General features: G+C 37.0%; 1 long non-coding RNA gene across 1 annotated transcript; it reads right to left on the bottom strand.

Moving 5' to 3' along the window:
• Positions 1-886: 886 nt before the first annotated feature.
• LOC147486598 (uncharacterized) lies at positions 887-2974 on the bottom strand. Its single transcript, XR_015201314.1, has 2 exons — positions 2353-2974; positions 887-2059 (listed from the first exon to the last, which is right to left on the bottom strand). It is a non-coding gene; the product is annotated as an uncharacterized LOC147486598 (long non-coding RNA).
• Positions 2975-19473: the final 16499 nt, after the last annotated feature.

Raw genomic sequence — 19473 nt, 5'->3', positions numbered from 1 at the left:
CTCAATGCATTTGCATCCAGTTTCCGATTTTTCGACAATTATTTTTTTATGTTAGTTTGATGTATTTGTATCAAAGTTTTGATTTTCTGTTAATTATTCTTTGAGGTTAGTTTAATGCAGTTGTATTCATATTCTAATTTTCTATTAATTACTTTTTAAGATTAATTTAATACTTGCATTTGCATCCAGTTTCCGATTTTCTATTAAATATTATTTGAGGTTATAGTTTGATGCATTTGCATCCAGTTTTCGGTTTCCCATTAATTGTTTTTTTAAGTTAGTTTCATTAAGTATTATATATGTTTTAAAATATTTGTCATTATTGCTTTGCCGTTATTTTTTTTTTAAAAATTTATATTATATATTTTGTGATGTTATTTTTAGTATAATTGTTTTTAACTATGTTTTGAGGCGTGTTAAGGATATATTCAAATAAGTTGGTGCTTTATTAAAATTGTATGATTTTGTAATAGGGAATTAGTTTCTACAAATTACATATTTTTAGCAATTTTTTTTTATTTGATCAAATATATAAGAATTGGAACACTAAAAATATTTGATTAAGTAATAGGAAATTACCTTTTATAAATCACCTATTTTTAGCAATTTTGTTTATCCGATCAAATATATAAAAATACACTCTAACTCTCCAAATATAAGAATTAGAAATACACTCAAACTCTCAAAGAGGTTCTATGCATGTGGGATTGTAGGCTATTAGAAAAGATTATCTTTCATATTAGAGTTTCACATAAGAGAAAAAAAAAAAACTAACTCTCATATTAGAGTGCCACATAGGAGAGAGAAAATCCTTTATTAGAGGTCTCTGCTTTAGTATATAGATAGTAGATAATAGATAATATTAATAAAAAAAAAATACACTTCATGCGGTCGAATGAAATATAAATAAATAAAATCGGCATGCAAATTATTCATGTTGTTCGTGTTTTACACACTCCAAAACCAATTAGATGACAGCAGATATAGAGGAACCTTTGTTCTTATTTAGAACACTCTCCATTATGGCTTGGCATTCTGCACTGTAACTAGTTTATTCCTATAGCCATAACCAATATAACCAAGACAAAGATACTTGGGTCATGCACATGCTTCCTTGCCAATCTTGTGCATTCAGAGATACTAGGAGTCTTCTCTTCAAACACCCTTGTTTCTGTGTTTCCACAAGGTCACCATGGCATCCACCACTGCTGCATTCCCAGTACGCTTCACAATGGTACTACAATGCTTTGTCATAGCGCAGACTTATTGCAAAATTTTGAAACTTCTGTGTTTCTTCTTGGACTTGGTCGCTACACACTTCCACATTCCAACTACGGAAATCAACAATCCATCCAAATGGCAAACGTAATAATACAAATCATTTATCCAAAATAAATACAAACCCCACATAACAGGTTCACGAGATAAACATCATACAATAATATAATGAGAAAATCAAACAGGTTAAAATTACACATTCCTGAGACGAAATTGGGGATTGTCGTTGCTAAGGTTCCACCAAGTACGTGGGTGCAGTAATCCAAATGGGTGACTGTGATTCCTGATTCATTCAGTTACTGGAATTTGGAAGGAAGGATCGGAGTTGCAGCAAAAGCAGAAAACTCCCCAGTGTCAAAAGTACAGAGTCTTCGTGAAGAATGAGTCCACTCGTTTCGCTTAGGCAAACTATACATTTCATCATTGAGGAAATAAATGTGGTTGCCTATATCAGCACCCAACTCCTTGGCCAAGAAAGATATTGTGTCAGATTTTCCAATGAAAATGAGGAGATCCCCCCAGCTCTTCAACTTTACCCAGACCATCTGACAAAGATCCAACTTAAACACTTGAAAACTGTGAGTCACTCGAAACTTGCCATCTGAGGGCTGAAGCAATCGACAGATCAGTAAAACCTCCCCACGGGACTCCACCAAATAACGTCCCACGGGTTGCCAAGTGGGTTTCTCTGGCATTGCAACTTGATGGTGACAGATAGGGAGCTCAAGGTGACCGAAATCTCTCGCATCCATATCCTCTTTCATTGCTAATCTCATACTTTCTGTATCAATGGTGCAAATAATATAATCAACATTCACAAAATAGAAACATCCATTGCAGAAGACAGCGTCGTCAAGAAAGATTGATCTACTACATAACTGCTGAGACGTTTGGCGCCAAACTTGAAGTCCTGGAATCCAAAGATGTAAAGCCTATACCACGCCTAATGAGGAGTATAACCACACAATTTGCATCATTTGGGGATGTTGAGAGTACCATTTTGTAAAACACAGGTATCGACTTAGGCAGGGAGTTTGGTTCTAAAAAAAAAGGGTTCCAAAATAAAATCTCTACCTTTTTTACTACTATTAGCCAATCCTGGATAGATCCCCCGCAACTTCTTCCCAAGGCTTCAGGAATATTTAGCTCCATGATCCTGTTCTCTAGTACACTCAAGCATGTTCTGTTTACACTATTATTTTCACCACAAAGCATAAGTCGCAGCAAGCCACGTTTGTGCGTGGGAGGGACTTGTTCAACTACCATCCGCCTCCATGATTCACAGACGAAACCCTTAGAAATAGCAGAAACAACAGGTAGTCGATTTGAGATGGCATCAACGAGACCCTCGGGAAGTCTTGCCCAATCACGTGTGCCAGTTCTCTGCTCATCTCGGTTTCTACGCTGTCGCTTGGGAAGTTGGGAGCCCTACTTGTCTTGATTGCCTACGCCTTCTGGTCATCTCGTTGATTGCCTACGCCTTCTGGTCATCTCGTTTTCTACACTGATCGAGACTTAGGAGCCCTATTTCTCTTAAATGCCAGCGCCTTATGGACAAGTTGATTTGATTATATTATTTGTTGGTTTAAAGATGAGATATGTGAGAAAATGTGGAACCTTAAAGTCTGAATAACAAAACTTTATTTATTTGAGATGAAAGTCTAAGAGAAGGAAACTGATTCATACGAGACTCTCTTCTTTCTACTGGAAGAGACAGCCTAATATATAGGACTCAATACTAGTAGTGGGCATTCCCACTATGAACTTCTAAACTGAAATACAGAACTACATGCTCTAAAATAGCTAACAACTAAATACTAAGTCAAACATGACACATGTCAGAAACATCTACCTAGCAGACTAACAAATATACTTGCATCAATTCTCATCACTCTTCCTTGATGCAAATGCCGCAACACCTAGAGAAGATCTGAACTCAACAAACTTTGGATATGATAGTGCCTTGGTAAGTCCATCAGCTACCTGTTCATCCGTTGGAACATACTTCATAGTGATAATTCCTTTTTCAACCATGTCTCGAATAAAATGATGACATATCTCTATGTGTTTTGTCCTCCCATGGAAGACGGGTTCTTTGTCATACAAATTGCAGACTTGTTGTCGCAATAGATCGTTGTTGCCTCTCTTTGAGTCTGGTGCAAATCTTCCAATATCCTTCTCATCCATTTTGCTTGACCACGGATCTTTGTTTCTTTGAACATATTCAAACTTCGGCGATGGCGATGACAAGGTAACATTGTCTTGCTTTTTTGAACTCCACGAGACAACTCCTGAACCAAGACTAAACACTAGACCACTAGTGCTTTTCCTATCATCTACAAAACCAGCCCAATCACTATCACTGAAACCAATCAAGTCAAACTTAGTAACTGGTTTGTACCAAATTCCATAGTTGCTAGTTGACCTGACATAACGGAGAATCCTCTTTGCTGCTCCAATATGATGTACGGAAGGACTATGCATAAATCTGGAAATTAAACTCACAGAGTACATAATATCTGGGCGAGAGTTTGTCAAGTACATGAGTCCACCAACCAAACTTCTAAAATAACTTTCATCAGCCTTCACAGTCCCATCATTAATAGACAACTTCTCACTGGTGTTCATCGGTGTAGAAGACGTCTTACAGTTCACCATATTGAATTTCTTAAGTAAATCCACTGCATATTTCTCTTGAGAAATAAAAATGCCGTCAGGAGTCTGCTGAATTTGAAGACCCAGAAAATAATGCAACAAACCCAAGTCGGACATATCAAACTCATGCATCATACTATCCTTGAACTCTTTGATAAGACTGCTAGAACTGCCAGTGTATATAATGACGTCCACATAAACACAAACAATAAGAGTTTCAGTACCTTTGACCTTCACGTATAAGGTTGGCTCACTTTTACTTCGGTTGAAACCATGTCTTTCAAAATAAGAATCGAGTCTGCTGTACCACGCTCTTGGCGCTTGCTTAAGCCCATAAAGTGCCTTTGTAAGTTTGTACACTTTCTCTTCCTTTCCTTTGACAATGAACCCTTGTGGCTGTTGAACATATACCTCTTCATTCAAATAACCATTGAGAAAAGCTGATTTGACATCAAATTGATATACACGCCATGTCATTTGAGTCGCTCTTCGCGAGAACAAATCTAACAGTTTCAAACCGAGCAACCGGAGAGTAAGTGTCAAAGAAATCTACTCTGTATTGTTGCACATACCCTTTAGCCACGAGCCTTGCTTTGAATTTTTGCACTGTCCCATCAGCATTGTACTTAACTTTGTAGACCCATTTCACCCCAATTGCATTTTTTTCAGTGTGGCGATCCACAAGAACCCATGTCTTATTTTTTCAATGGCTGCCATTTTAGTCTTGCATAGATCGCTCCCACTCTTCTATTCCTTCCGCTTCTTCATAGCGCGTGGGTTCTGCAGCTATAAGAGCAAAAGTTGTATCATAAATATCCTTGATGCATTTAAACTTACGCGGAGGTGTGTCAGTATCAAGTGTAGGATCATATAGATTGCTGTCTTTTCTACTTGAATTCCTTGAACTCGAGTTAGTTGACAGAGATGAACTTGAAGAAGGAGGACTCATATGCACAGGAGAAGAATGCTGAGGTGAATTCAAAGGAGAAACTCGAAGAGGTGTACTGGAACCACTCGTCTCCTTTAACTGATCCGGCTCGACTTGGTCCTCAACAAATGGAACATTCGGTTTGTCCTTTGCTTCCCAATCCCAGAAACTTTTCTCATCAAATATAACATCTCGACGAATAATAAGTTTCTTAGATTCGGGATTATAAAGTCTATAGCCCTTCGTATTAGCACAATACCCCACAAAAATGCACTTCTCACTTTTCTTGTCAAGTTTCCTACGAGAACTTGAATCAATCAAAGAATAAGCTATACATCCGAAAACTTTTAAATAACTCATATTTGGTTTACGATCCCACCATGCTTCATAAGGAGTCATGTCGCGCACTGCCTTTGTCGGAGAAATATTCAATAGAAACACGGAGGAGGACACACCGCCGCCCAAAAATATTAGGCAGCTGTTTTTTAGTTAACATACTTGAGCCATCTCTACCACAGTCCTATTCTTCCTTTCCGCGACCCCATTCGTTGCGAGTTCTCCGTCTCGTGAGTTGTCATCGTATACCATGTTGCTTGCAGAAATTCTCAAACTCATCGGATAGAAATTCTCCTCCTCCAGCCGGTTCTAAGAGCTTTGATCACGTGGCCACTTTCTTTCTCCACCAAAGCTTTAAACTCCTTAAACTTGTCAAATGCTTCTGACTTATAAGAAAGAAAATACACCCAGCTCATACGAGTAAAATCATCCGTAAAGAGCAGAAAATATCGACTTTTGCTGAGGGAATGAGTACGTGTTGGGCCACAAATATCTGCATGGAGTAGTTCTAACGGCATGTTTGCTTTCGCCAAGCTTTACCTCTCGGAAATGGAAGACGGTCTTTGTTTCCGTATATACAACCTTCACATACATCGCCAACACAAGTAATAGATGGCAAACCAAACACGAACTTCTTCTGACTTAATAATTTCAGCCCATTAAAATGGAGGTGTCCATACCGTAAGTGCCACAATCTGGAATCATCATTAGCATGAGCAACAAGTGCAAAATCATCAATACAAGATAGCTCAAGAGGAAACATCTTGTTCTTCGTCATGGGGATCGTAAACATAGGTTTTTCAGACTGCTTCTTTCTGATTTCACATGTATCATCATGAAATAAGACTAAAAAACCTCTTTGAATTAATTGACCAACACTTAGCAAGTTATTAGCTAAACCAGGTATATAATAAACATCGTGAATAAGTCTATCAATACCTGACTTAGTCTTAACTTCTATACTCCCCTTACCTTCAATTTGAACTTGTTTATCATCACCAAGGCGGACTCGCAACTTCACAGATTCATCTATGCTTCAAAAAGGTCTTTTCACTGTCATGTGATTGCTACAGACCACTATCCAAAACCACACATCGTTCTTACTATCTTTCGAAGTAGATAAGTAAGAAATAGGTTACCTTCTTGTTTTTCTTCAGTTGAAATTGGCTTCTTGTTGTCTAGCCTTTGCAAAGCAATACGGTTACGTGTGTCCGACCTTGTTGCAAAATTGCCTTTGCTTTTCCTATAGTCCTTATAGTTCTGCCTATAGCCGCCTCTATCACCATTTTCGACCTTCCACGACCAAAAATTAGACCTGCCTTTTCGGCCTCTTCCACGACCCACGATACCCACTATTTCCTCTTCCACGGCTTGAATACTTATGTCCATAACCAACTTCCCCATTCTTATCTTTATTACTAATCTCTACTTTGGACTGAAAATGCACGCTTTCGGTATTCTTTTTCTCACGACCTATTCATCCGTTCTTCATGTGCTAAAAGGAACCCATCAATTCATTAAGGGTGTACACCGACAAATCCTTAGACTCTTCAATAGTCGTGACTACATGATCAAACTTGGAAGGCGGGCTTCTTAGCACCTTCTCACAACCTTCCTCGGGTCAACAATTTTCTCACCAAAAGTTTTCATTTGATTCACAATCACCGAAAGTCTACAAAGAAAATCTTGTACCGACTCACTAGCTTTCATTAGAAGTGTTTGAATTCTCTACGAAGAGTCTGCAGTTTTATAGTGGTTACCTTGTCGTCACCATGAAATTCCTGCTTCAAATTTTCCAAGCTTCTTTCGATTTGGTTGCACTTGCTAGTCGAGGGAAAATGGAATCCGACCGCGACCCTGGCGTAATACAAGTAAAGCCTTCGCATCCTTCTTGCGAAGCTCCTTCAGGTCAGTTGTTTCCTTCGCATCTACGTAACCACACTCAACAAGTAAGATCCCAAAGGTCTTGTGAAATAAAAAAAGTCCTCATCTTTATACTCCAAAACTCATAATTTTCACCTTTAAAAATGGGCACAAGGGATTGGGAGAGGTTTAGGGTAGTCGAATTAGACGACGTCATGAATTACCCAAAAACAAATAAAGAAATACCTCTCTGTGAAGATTTTGCTACAACAATTCAATTCTCCACAAAACACTAGAAAACGCCCAATTGAAAGAACCTGAGGCTCCGATACCACAATGTTGGTTTAAAGATGAGATATGTGAGAAAATGTGGAACCTTAAAGTCTGAATAACAAAACTTTATTTATTTGAGATGAAAGTCTAAGAGAAGGAAATTGATTCATACGAGACTCTCTTCTTTCTACTGGAAGAGACAGCCTAATATATAGGACTCAATACTAGTAGTGGGCATTCCCACTATGAACTTCTAAACTGAAATACAGAACTACATGCTCTAAAATAGCTAACAACTAAATACTAAGTCAAACATGACACATGTCAGAAACATCTACCTAGCAGACTAACAAATATACTTGCATCAATTCTCATCAGATTTCTACGCTGTCGCTTGACAACCGTACTTGTCTTGATTACCTGCGCCTCCTGGTCCTGGTCATCTCGTGTTCTACACCGAGGCTCAGGAGCACTATTTCTCTTAATAGCCTGCGCCTTCCGGACAAGTTGATTTCTACGCTGTCGCTTAGGAGCTTTATTTCTAGTGATTGCAGGAACCCCGTTTCCCATCTTACGTGAGATACTATACTAAAACTGATCATCCTGCAATGACAAACATATTGATATATAAACCACAATATTTCCATTAAGAATGTATTTGTTGTTAGAAAAACATCATACAAACAGATAATGCTTTGGCAGCAGGGATAAGTGCTTCGGAAATTCATGCTCACGACGATATCAAAATTCCCTAAAAAACTCACAGTTGTGTTATAGATTTACTTGTGACATGTTTTCCTCTACTCCTAATTCTTTTTCACAAAGATAAAACAAAACCAAGCTTATTCAGCCAAAAACGAAAAAAAAAAAAAAAAAAAAAAAAAAACGAGTAAGAATCCAAATCTGGGGTGGCAATTTTGTTGGGCAAAAGGAAATTATCTTTAACTTACTAAAAAAATCGAAAACATAGATCCATATACAATTATTTACTTTTGGCGAAAGGCATATATCGTGTATGCATGAATTTTTAGAGGCATATAGTGATTAAATTGAAGAAATAAATTGATGAAAGTAAGGGCCATCAGTCCATCACCAATGGAGCCTGTATATGGGCCTTTATCTTCAAATTCGAAGGACCAACCCAGAAAACAACTCTCCAATGCTGGGTCTCCAATTTTACCATCCTGAACATATAGATGTTTATAGAGGACCCGGAGTCGCCGGAGCCCAAGCCCATTCGTAAATCAAACTGAAACAACAATAAGAAAGTTTCTTGTGAGATTTGAACATTGGACATAGCCAACTCCCAAGCTAACACAAGATCCGAACATTGCTACTAGTCTAATGTCAATTTGATCGTTCCAGTCTCTCAGCAGCTTAATCTTGCTTTTACCGGTCGCCATTGTAGAACCTCTAATTTAGAGGTCCTTCATATAATGCTTCTCCTTCAATCAAACCTTTAAACTGCTGATGTGGCCTTCTATTTTGAGGGCCTACATTGGTGATGCCTTAAAATGGCATAAATAGCTGCACAACAACAAAGGTGGAGATGATTTTCACAAACATAAACACGCACATGACGATCTACTCCTTATCCTACTGCCGACAGCCAAAGGCAACACACCTTAACCACACTACTCTGAGTCGGGCGGTTTCCAAATGGACTAAAACCAAGCCCAACCCAACTTATTATTGTTTAGTCAATTGTGCACGATCAATACCCACTTATATGATTATATCGACTCACTTTTTTTTTTTTTTTTTTTGATAAAGACTCTTTTTCTTATATTAAACAGAAATCAAATTGTTTACACCATTCAGAGTCCAACAAGGAGGGGGACATATGGCTGCATAATTTAAAGCCCACTTGCTTAATTTATCTGTCTCCCTGTTATGAGCTCTCCTAAACCAATAGAACAACAAATTACAACTGAACATCAAATAAGACTGTTTAAATAAAACATCAATTCGTGAGATGAAGTCATCTTGCTCCAATCCAACTCCATTACTTCTAAGAGTCTGCATCAAGTCTCTGCAGTCCCCCATTATCAACACTTTGTCAAGTTTCAATTTGTATAACAGGATTGCAGCTAGCTCCGCACCATGACACTCCGCTTCATAAGGAGTTTCTGCGCGGAACTTTCTATACACTGACCCCAACAACTTGCCATCTGCATCTCTACATATTGCTGTTGTTCCTCCTTTTCTACTCATCCTATCAAAAACCCCATCAAAGCTTATCTTAGGCCAGCAACTATAGAAATCAATATCTAGGTTGTTCAAAGCCAAATGGTATTCAATGGGATTATTTTCCTTCCTACTAGCTTGAGCGCTGCTACTTACGTCCTTCTTATATGCTTCCAAAGTACTTCCTACTTTCCTTGCAATAGTCCTAATCATTTGCTCCATGTTAGGTTTAATTTTCTCAAATTGCAACTGATTTCTGCACCTCCATATCTCATTTATCATCACTAGAAAGTAGGTACTCGCAAATCTTTGTACCTCCGTTTCAGCAAAATCTTCTAAACTATTCCAGCATACTGCCTCTCCAATCCATTCATGTAGAGTCTTCCCTTCATGTTCCTCCATACGTATACTAAGAGAAGATCCAAACCATAAACATCTTATCCAGGCACATTGGAGAAATAGATGCTCATCTGTTTATCTCTTTTCTCGCAAAAGCACAAGATATGTCCCCTTTAAATTTTTGTCTTCTTAATCTATCTCCAGTTAGCAGACCTCCATTATAAAGTTTCCATATAAGCAACTGAATACTAGCTTCCACCTTAGTCTTCCACACCTTTTTGACAGCTTGCTCATTAGCAGTAGAAGTCTCTCCCTGACAGTATGTCATGTTCAGAAAATGATAAACAGATTTCACAGTGATAATGCCTTTAGTACTACCGGACCAAATAATTTTATTAGCTATATTAGGATTGATGACAACTTGGTTAATGTTACTAACAACAGGTGAAGGAAACAACTCTCCTAACCTATTTTGATTCCAACTTTGGTGATCCTGATCTATAAGGTGACTGACAATAGTAATACTGGGATTTGTATTGTAAATAGGAGGTACTAAATCTTTAAGACACACAGGTTTATTCATAAAGGATAACCAAGGGTGAGTATAAATATCAATTGTAGAACCGTCCCGAACCTTCCATATGAATCCTGCTCTTATACCATCCATAGTTCTGTTGATCCCTCGCTAGAAATAAGAACAAGGGGCACTCCTTTTCTTATTCACCACCTCTAACCCATACCATTTGTATATACTTGGAAAAGTTTTCGACCATATATACTCTTCTTTCTGTAATAATCTCCAACAATGCTTAGAGATCATAGCTTGATTCATTTTTTTAGCCTTTCGGAAACCCAATCCACCAGCATTCTTAGGCTTACACAATTTCTCCCAACTTATTGTATGATTAGTGTTGGAATCTGAGATCCCATTCCACCAAAAATTCCTGTTCAGCTGATCTAATTTATCTGTAATGTTATTCGGCAGTAGATAAGTACTCATAGCATAAATAGGGACAACTTGCCCTACAGTCTTGACTAGAATAGTTCTAGCTGCCTGAGATAGGATTTTGGCCTTCCACCCCGTCACCTTCCTTTGTAAACTATCTACTAGGTAATCAAAATTCTCACTCTTTTTCCGAGTGAGAAGTATCGGCACCCCCAAATACTTATCCCTTTCATAAAACTTCCTTACTCCCCAAATTTTTGCTAACATCTTTTGGTGTCTGTGATGGACATTACTGCTAAAAAATTCACTTGATTTCCCCACACTGACTTCTTGCCCAGATACCTTACAATACAAGTCCACAATGCCTTTCATATTAATTGCTTCCACCAAACTGGCCTTGCTGAATATTATTAGATCATCAGGATACAATAGATGACTAATTGGTGGGGATTTTCTCCTAACTTTGATACCACTAATACTATTATCTCTTTCCCCCTTGTGTAGCATCCTTGAAAGTGCTTCTGTAACTAGAATAAAGAGGTAGGGAGATAATGGGTCCCCCTGTCTCAACCCTCTCCGTGGTGTAAAATTATCCAAAGGAACCCCATTCAATAAGACTCGAAAAGAGACAGTTTCTAAGCATTGTTTGATAAGTTCGATCCACTTATTACCAAAACCCAACTTGCTCATAATCTTATACAAAAAGTCCCATTCAACTTGATCAAATGCCTTCTTCATATCCAGCTTCACTGCCATCCAACCCTTTTTTTCTTTTTTTCATCTTCTTCATATTATAGAATATTTCACTTGTAAGTCCTATATTATCACCAATACAACGACCCTTCACAAAAGCACCCTGAAATGGGGAGACAATCTTATGTAGGTGTGATTTTAGTTTGTTGGCAAGCAGTTTAGAAATAATCTTGTAAATAAAATTACAAAAACTAATGGGTCTAAATTTTGCAATATGATCTGGATTAGGGATTTTTGGTATTAGAGATATGAAGGTTTCATTTAAATTGGGTTATAGGATACCTAATAAAAAGAAATTCTTCACAGTTTCCACTACAGTTTCTCCCACTATATCCCAACAATTTTGGTAAAAAACTCCTTGGAATTCATCAGGGCCGGGAGCTTTTAAAGCCCCCATCTTTTTTACTACATCCCAAATCTCCTCACCAGTAGGAATAATAGTAAGCATACTATTTTCTCTATCTATGATTATAGGTTCAAATAAATGGAGAATAACATTATTAGGTTCTGGGTTACTTGTCGTAAAAAGATGTGAAAAAAAATCATTGATTGTCTCTCCCACCTTCTCCCTGCCCTCCCTCCATACACCTCCATCATCTTTCAATATATCGACTCATCTAAAACCATTATTGCACAGTGGGTGAAAATGCTCATCTGTGATTTTAAGAGGCCACGTCAGCATAATTTTTAAGTAGGTATCCAAAGTTAATTAAAAATCAGGACAATATTTTGATTATTTACAAATCAGTCCTTACTAAAATTTATACCAGACGTTGGATTTGCTCCAGATTGGTTATATGTTTTCGAGATCCATAAAATTATGAGAAAACAATTACACGCAATTTTAAAAAAGGATTCGTGATATATTTACGAATAATAAAAACAGCAAAATTGATTCAAAAAAAAAAACCCCCCTTCGACTTCAAAAAGTTCAAACTAAAACAAAAAACCCCAAAACTCTTCATTCACCAAAACCCTTTCTTCTCCACAAAGAAACTCTCAACTAGAACTGCTCTACAATGGGCACTTCACAACTTACTTTTAAATTATCTCTCACTCAGTTACATATTATTTCTTTGGTATAGGGCCCAGACTTGAAATCCTCTGACGCACAATCATCTTTCTGATGGGTTGTCACTTGTCACTACTCCTATAACTCCTTTTCTAGAAGTCCTTTTCTTTATCAATTTCCCAATTCTAGAAAAGGGTCTAGCTCAGATGCCCAGTCCTCATAAGCTTTCTCAAATTTTAGGGCTGAATCAGAAATGTCCATATCTTCTAACAACTCAACATTACCTCCAGCAAAGTTGAAAAGCGAGGAGGCCCGTTGACCCTATCGAGAGAAATAATGAAAGTGATCATGTGGTATATATAGACTAAGGTGGAGATTGTTGTTAGAGAAGGTGATCAAGATGGTAGAACTATTGCATCTACAATTAGCAAGGTTAGCGCATCTGATTTGGTTCTAGGTCTCCATGATCAAAGTTTTTTTATATAGGTAAGTCAATTTGGAGTGTTCTGAGTTTCATTTTTGAGTTTGTTAAATGAATCATCACTAATTAGGATGTTTTAATGTTTGATTTAGTATGTTCCCTTTTTTCCCCCCACGATTACAATTTCTATTGATTCATGACCAAAGCCTTTTAATGCTTCGAGCTGAGCATTATTGGTTTTTATTGAATGTGATGTGAAACCTGTCTATAGGAAGGAGAAGGGTATCGAAGTCAAGTCAATCGATATTACTAAGAGGATGTGCACAACTGCACATGCATGTCACTAATGGTTAGACCCATTAATTTACAATCTTCACAAAAAAAATATGCATTTGTCAATTCTAATTTACGAGATAATTACCAATAACATTAGTCGTTTATGGAACTAGGCCTTTATTTTTATTCCTCAATTTATTCTTTGCAAAAGAAAACACCAAACGGATCGAGTTTATACTCACTCATATCCTCTTCTGGTGTTACATTCTTTTGGGATGAAAAACTCAGTAAAGGATGTTTCTCACATTTCATACATGCTATTGTTGATGATGATAATGATGTGATTTTTAGTTCCTTAATTTTTAAGGATGTATACTTTTAGTAATTGGGGATGAGAAGGATTGTTTGACACCTCAGCAAGGGATGGGGTTATTTCCCAGTACTTCAGTTAGGGCTTATATAGAGAGTGGTAGAAGTCTGTCTGTTTTAGGATGTAGTGATGGTCAATTTCAACTTTCAGGGAATGGGGTGGGTAAAAAGGCACCCTCTAGCTCCACATTCAGTGACTTTCCCTTGGGGTCACAGACCAACGCGGCTGCCCCCAGAATACACTCAATCTGTATATGACTTTGCATGCCTAGGAACGAATAAAGTCTTGGTCTAGGAATATAAAGGGTTTGAATAGGGTGATCGAGGGAAGTGGTTTGGAGGATTTGGAAGAGAAGTTTAGTTTTTGACTAAGTTTATTTCCAAGAACAACTATGAAATGTTTTGACAAGGAAAGCAAGGGTTGTGTCGGGAAGGATGCTTTCAAGTTCTCAGAGAAGTTTATTGTGAGGCGTATGTCTACCTTGGATTGTTGTTCGGCATCTCATCTCGTCTACTGACAACCATTATAAGCACATCATGGATTACTTTGCCCAAGTGATTTTCTCACTCTTTTAGAAGATATAACATTTCCGTTATAAGTACATCTATAACATTCATAATTATGGCCGGGGCAGTGTTTTTTTATGTTATAGAAGTTAGTATTTGTTTTGTGCTTATAATTATGGCCGGGTCAGTGTTTTTGATGTTACAGAAGTTAGTATTTGTTTAGTATGGTCTTATAAGTCAGCTACTGTGCCCAAAGTTTGGGGACTTTTTGGTTTATGGATCCATAGGAAGCAACCCAGTTCCTGGCTTACCAATGTTGGGTACTATTAGGCATGTTTACAAGGTTGAGAATTTAAATGTTGATACAAAAGTTTTTGCTCTCATTGCAAATCTAGTTGGTCATAGCAAATGACCTCTTTTACACAATCTCGCGTTCAATCATGCTGGTTATAATGAGATTTATGTTCCTTTATGTGTTGATAGTATGGAGCTCTTTAGACTTTATTCCCAACTTGACTTTGTAGGCTTCAGGTACGTATTCTTTGTCTCTTTTTATTCCTTTTTTAAAGTGTTCTTGACCACAGAGTCCAACATCTTAGGATGGCACAAACGGATAATTGTAAGCCAAAAATATACAAAATTGTTAATAGGACTGTGACAGGAATTAGGTCTAATTTCTAAATGAAAATATATTCTAGCAGCTTTTGTTTTCTGTAAATTGAAGAAAATCTTTGTTTTTTCTTCATACTCTCACAAAGATGCAATTTGTGATATTGATAGCGTTGGAATTCCACACAAAGGTGCTGTAAGGTGCTGTGACAAGTCCATCCACTTGCTAAGGTCCTATTTTTATTAAGTTTTGATTTGATACAAAAGACAATTAGTTTTGTGTTTTTCCTTTTTAAATCATCAGTTAACAATAGTGTGCACCTGTTACTAATAGAGTTGACGTTTTTGATGGATTTTAAAGCATTTTATATTGGTTCAAGGCATTTCTCCTCTCATTGTACATTCGTTTTTGTTGAGACTAAAACTTTGAATCCTATCATCCAATATTATTAGTAGTTGAGTAGTTATCTTCCTTTTTGGAACTCAACTGTGAAAAAAATGGCATATGGTAGGCTAATTTTTATTAATGTGTATGCCTTTAACACCTGGTAGGCTAATGTTTATTAATGTGTATGCCTTTAACACCGCACGCAGCTTTCTCTAAGGGTTTTAACGAAGCTCAAGTTATCTCTGTCGTATTGCCTATTGCCTATTTCCTATACCTGAAAGGTTTTTTTTCTCTGTCTCGACGCATCGGCTATTTATGATTTCTACTAATAGAAAAGCTTACTATTGTGTTGTGGTTGATATTTCTATTTGCATCACTGATTAAAATCCCTTACATTCTCTCTTATTGATAGTGGGAACGTCTCGGTTCGATATGGCAGTTGAACAGAAGTAGGTAGTTTTAGCTTTGATTGTAAGAGTGCGAAACAAATTCTAGAATAAGTTGGATTGTGATTTCTAATTGATTCCGGCGTTATAATTGATTCTCTCTCATTGATAGTTGTTTTGCTCGGTTCATCGATGATGTGATAATATTTAAGATTGTGGCTGCAAGCATGATAGATAGATAGTAGAACGTTTTTTTCCCCATAAAATCGATAATCGATCGATAGTAGATCGTTCGAAGCCCCTGCATATATGCTTTGGTCATAACGATATATGTTGGGAATGTCTCAGTTCGATAGTTTATTTGTCGTCATTAATCTTTCTTAGGCATTTCCTATAGGTTTGGCAGGTTTACTATCTAGACATTCACCTTTTTCGTTGTCAAGGTATCATGGAATTTTTACTTTCCATATGATTGTTATGACATGTCCATATAACAAGGGAAAACCTGAACTTGGCCTACCCTGGGCAACAATGCCTTTCTATTATATGCCTCAGGTACAGGGTCAGATGGAGATCTTGGATAGAGAATGGGTTGATCTATATTGTTGGACTCCAAATGGGAGCAATATATTTCGTGTCAGTAGGGAACAGGAATATTGGGAATTGATGAATAAGATTTTGCACGAGTTTTGGTGGAACAATGTTCTTCCTGCAAGGGAACTGATGTCTTTGGGGAGGGAATAAGCTGCAAAGGCCTACATCCCAACGTCCACACACAGGCAAACAGGGTTGATTATTGCGAAGAGTTTGAAGTTGGCAGCGGAGGCAAAGTTGCTTTGCAAGGAAATCGTAGGTCATGTATAGTTTTACAGGTATTGATTCAACTGAAGAAGGGTGTCACTTTTGTGTTACTTTGTTTCTTCTAGTTTATAGATAGTGATGGCTGATTCTATGTATGTGTACACTAGCCTCAAGGACTTAACTGTATACTATCATTTTTAATCCATAGTATAATATCATTCTATTCTTTTGTTCTCCTACAAGTGTTGACTTATTGAAATTTTTTGTCGTGTTTAATATTTTTAGGTCCCATTTTATGTTTGGCATTGTCAGTTACAACGTGTTAAAGTGTTGTTATTTCATCATTGTTGTTGTCAAAAGCTTTCTTGACTGATTCCTATTATAATTTTCAAAGAGTGCTTTTTCCGACCATTATCACATTTCAAAGCCATTTGTGCCCACAAAAACAAAATTGTTTCCAGTTTTTCGAGCAGATCAGGAACCTCCCAAACTTTGAAGTCAACTTGACCAAAGCATCAATTTTCGTTGGAATCAAATTCATATTAATCAGATTGTATCCATCACTCATGGATACATTATCCATCACTCATCAATATCTCTACACCGTATAAAACATTCAAGCCGCCTAAATTTATTATTTGGATAAACAAAAAAAAAAAAAAAATCACTATGAATTACACACGCCATATTAATCAGATTGGAATCATTATCCATCACTCACCAATATCTCTACACCCACTGTATAAAACACTCAAGCCACCTAAATTTATTATTTGGATAAACCAAAAAAAAAATCACGCCCAAAAAATAACAAACACGGCATACTTATGATTTCGATCCAATCCTATAACCAATAAAGAATCACACTAAAACAATAACTTTACACCGTATAAAACACTCAAAGTAGTAGGATTCTAAATGAACAAAAGAGTTTAACTTATAAATACTAGAGAATCAATCAATAACACGATCAAACAACCTGCAGACTTCCATCTCCCATCTTCAACACCTAGGTAAACTACTACACTTTCAAAATTACATATAAATTTATTGTTCTATGAATTCTTGATTATTACTCTATTATAAATTTATTGTTATATATAGTACATATATCACTCATCTGAATTGAACTACACCACTATCACATAGATTGGTATCAATCATCATATGCGAGCATGATTTATCATCTTAACACATTAGCATCCTTCCGAGTGTGCTCATAGTATCTTCTTCTGTTAGTCATTTAATAAACAGAAAGGATGATTAGCCTCAATATACAAAATTTAAAAGAAATTATGACAAGTGAGTTTGGAGAGTTATCTAGAGCACAGACGCACACACATAAATTACATGCACAAGGAATTTATCCACACACATAAGATAGAAAGACACGAAGTATCACAAACAAGAAATTAGCTGCACACGTCACTAGCTCAAGTAGTTAACCATTTGATCCGAGATAAATGTACCAAGTACCCAAAATTTTCAATTACTATCTTAAAACAAGACAAAAATTTCACCCATGGACCTGAAATGGCGATGTACTACCCAGGAGGGCTACATAGTAGAGGAAGGATAAAAAGAACTAATATTTACAACATAGATTCTATTGCAGACGTTTTCCTGCCGCAAAAGAATACCATGCTCATATTAGCTATGAAAGCATAACGCAGAGAATTAGAGTAAGTAGCTAATAATAACTCATAAAAAAGTTTTGAATAAATGATTCGATACAAGAGGGGAGGAAAAATTACTGATATCAACTATTACAGAAAAGTTGCTGCATCTTTCATAACCGGATAGGGGATTCAAGAAAGCTAATCCCCTTATCTACCGCCTAGATAGACAAGCTTTAGAAAATTTTTAACTAGGTATCTCTTGGTCAGGTATGGATGTCGGCCTCTCATTAGTTGTTATAGAAATCCAAATCTGGATGAGGGGGCTTCAATACATAGAAGGTTTTTGTACCGTCCATGAGGTTCAAAAGTTACGTGGAACTAATGAAAGCCCCTTCCTCTTCCCCGTCCACCCCATGCCCTGCCTCCTGCTGTGCTTCTTCCACCTCGAGACAAACCTTGAAACGCCCTATTTACAAGCTGGTTCTATCCACCACCCTCACCTCGACCTTTTTTGTTGGTGGTATTGTTTGAACCATTTGCAGTAGTAGCAATTCGCTTCGCTCTGCAAAACACATGTATATTCACCTCAGAAGTGGGAACAACAATGTTACCAAAAGACAAGGTATATACTACATAGAGGTTCTACTCTTACCCAGCTTTCCAAGTCTTAACTAAATACAGAGTAAGAAAGGGCTGCTCAATAATTCAGGCCCCTAGCCAGCCATCAGTACCTGTCAGCACTTACATTTATGAGTTGTTCAATGAAGACAGGTCGGCCGGGCCCCGTATCTAAGAAGAACTGGGGCATGTTGTATACGAATGGAACTGCAGTGTACCCTTTTCATTTGAATTATTCAGATATAATTTTTGGGAACTCATCAAAGGGTGTGTTCTGCACTGCAAAAGAAAAGGCCTGGGAAAGCTAATTGTGATGTCATTCAAGAGGGGCGTCCTTGCTATGAGCCTGACACTCTTCCTAATCATGCTTCTTTTGCTTACAATGATTATTACCATAAAATGCAAACAATGTAAATACTTTTTTATTATCTTGAAACCTATTTCTCACCAACATATACTATTTTTTGTGATGGTAGCACAATGTATGGTCAGTGAGGAACTGATACAACCGACAGACATAGCGATGACATTCTACAAAAGCTAATAAAAAATATTTATTGTGGAGGTAAGATCAAGTTTTAACTTTCTATGGTTTTTTCTTTCAACATTTTTTTTTTTTTTTTATATCCGACGACACTTTCTTTTTTTCCACATATCCGACGTATTTTTTTTTCTATACAGTCCCTAGAGAATAATAAGATAGAAAATGCTAGGATTGCTCGCTATAACAGATGGAGAATTTTGGCACGAAAAAGAAATAACGGTAGATTTTTTTTAACCCATTATTGTTAAATTATTATGTGTTTCCAATAAAAACTAATCTAAATCATTTTCTATTAGTTGATTCAATGTGTTATAAAAGGATCTCTACGCCTAAAAGTAGAACTGCTGGCGTGACAAGAAGATATC

Source organism: Coptis chinensis, chromosome 7 (genome assembly GCF_015680905.1).
Source record: "Coptis chinensis isolate HL-2020 chromosome 7, ASM1568090v1, whole genome shotgun sequence".
Classification (NCBI taxonomy): domain Eukaryota; kingdom Viridiplantae; phylum Streptophyta; class Magnoliopsida; order Ranunculales; family Ranunculaceae; genus Coptis; species Coptis chinensis.
The sequence above is the reverse complement of the archived record's forward strand: the minus strand, read 5'-3'. Positions and strand labels throughout refer to the sequence as shown.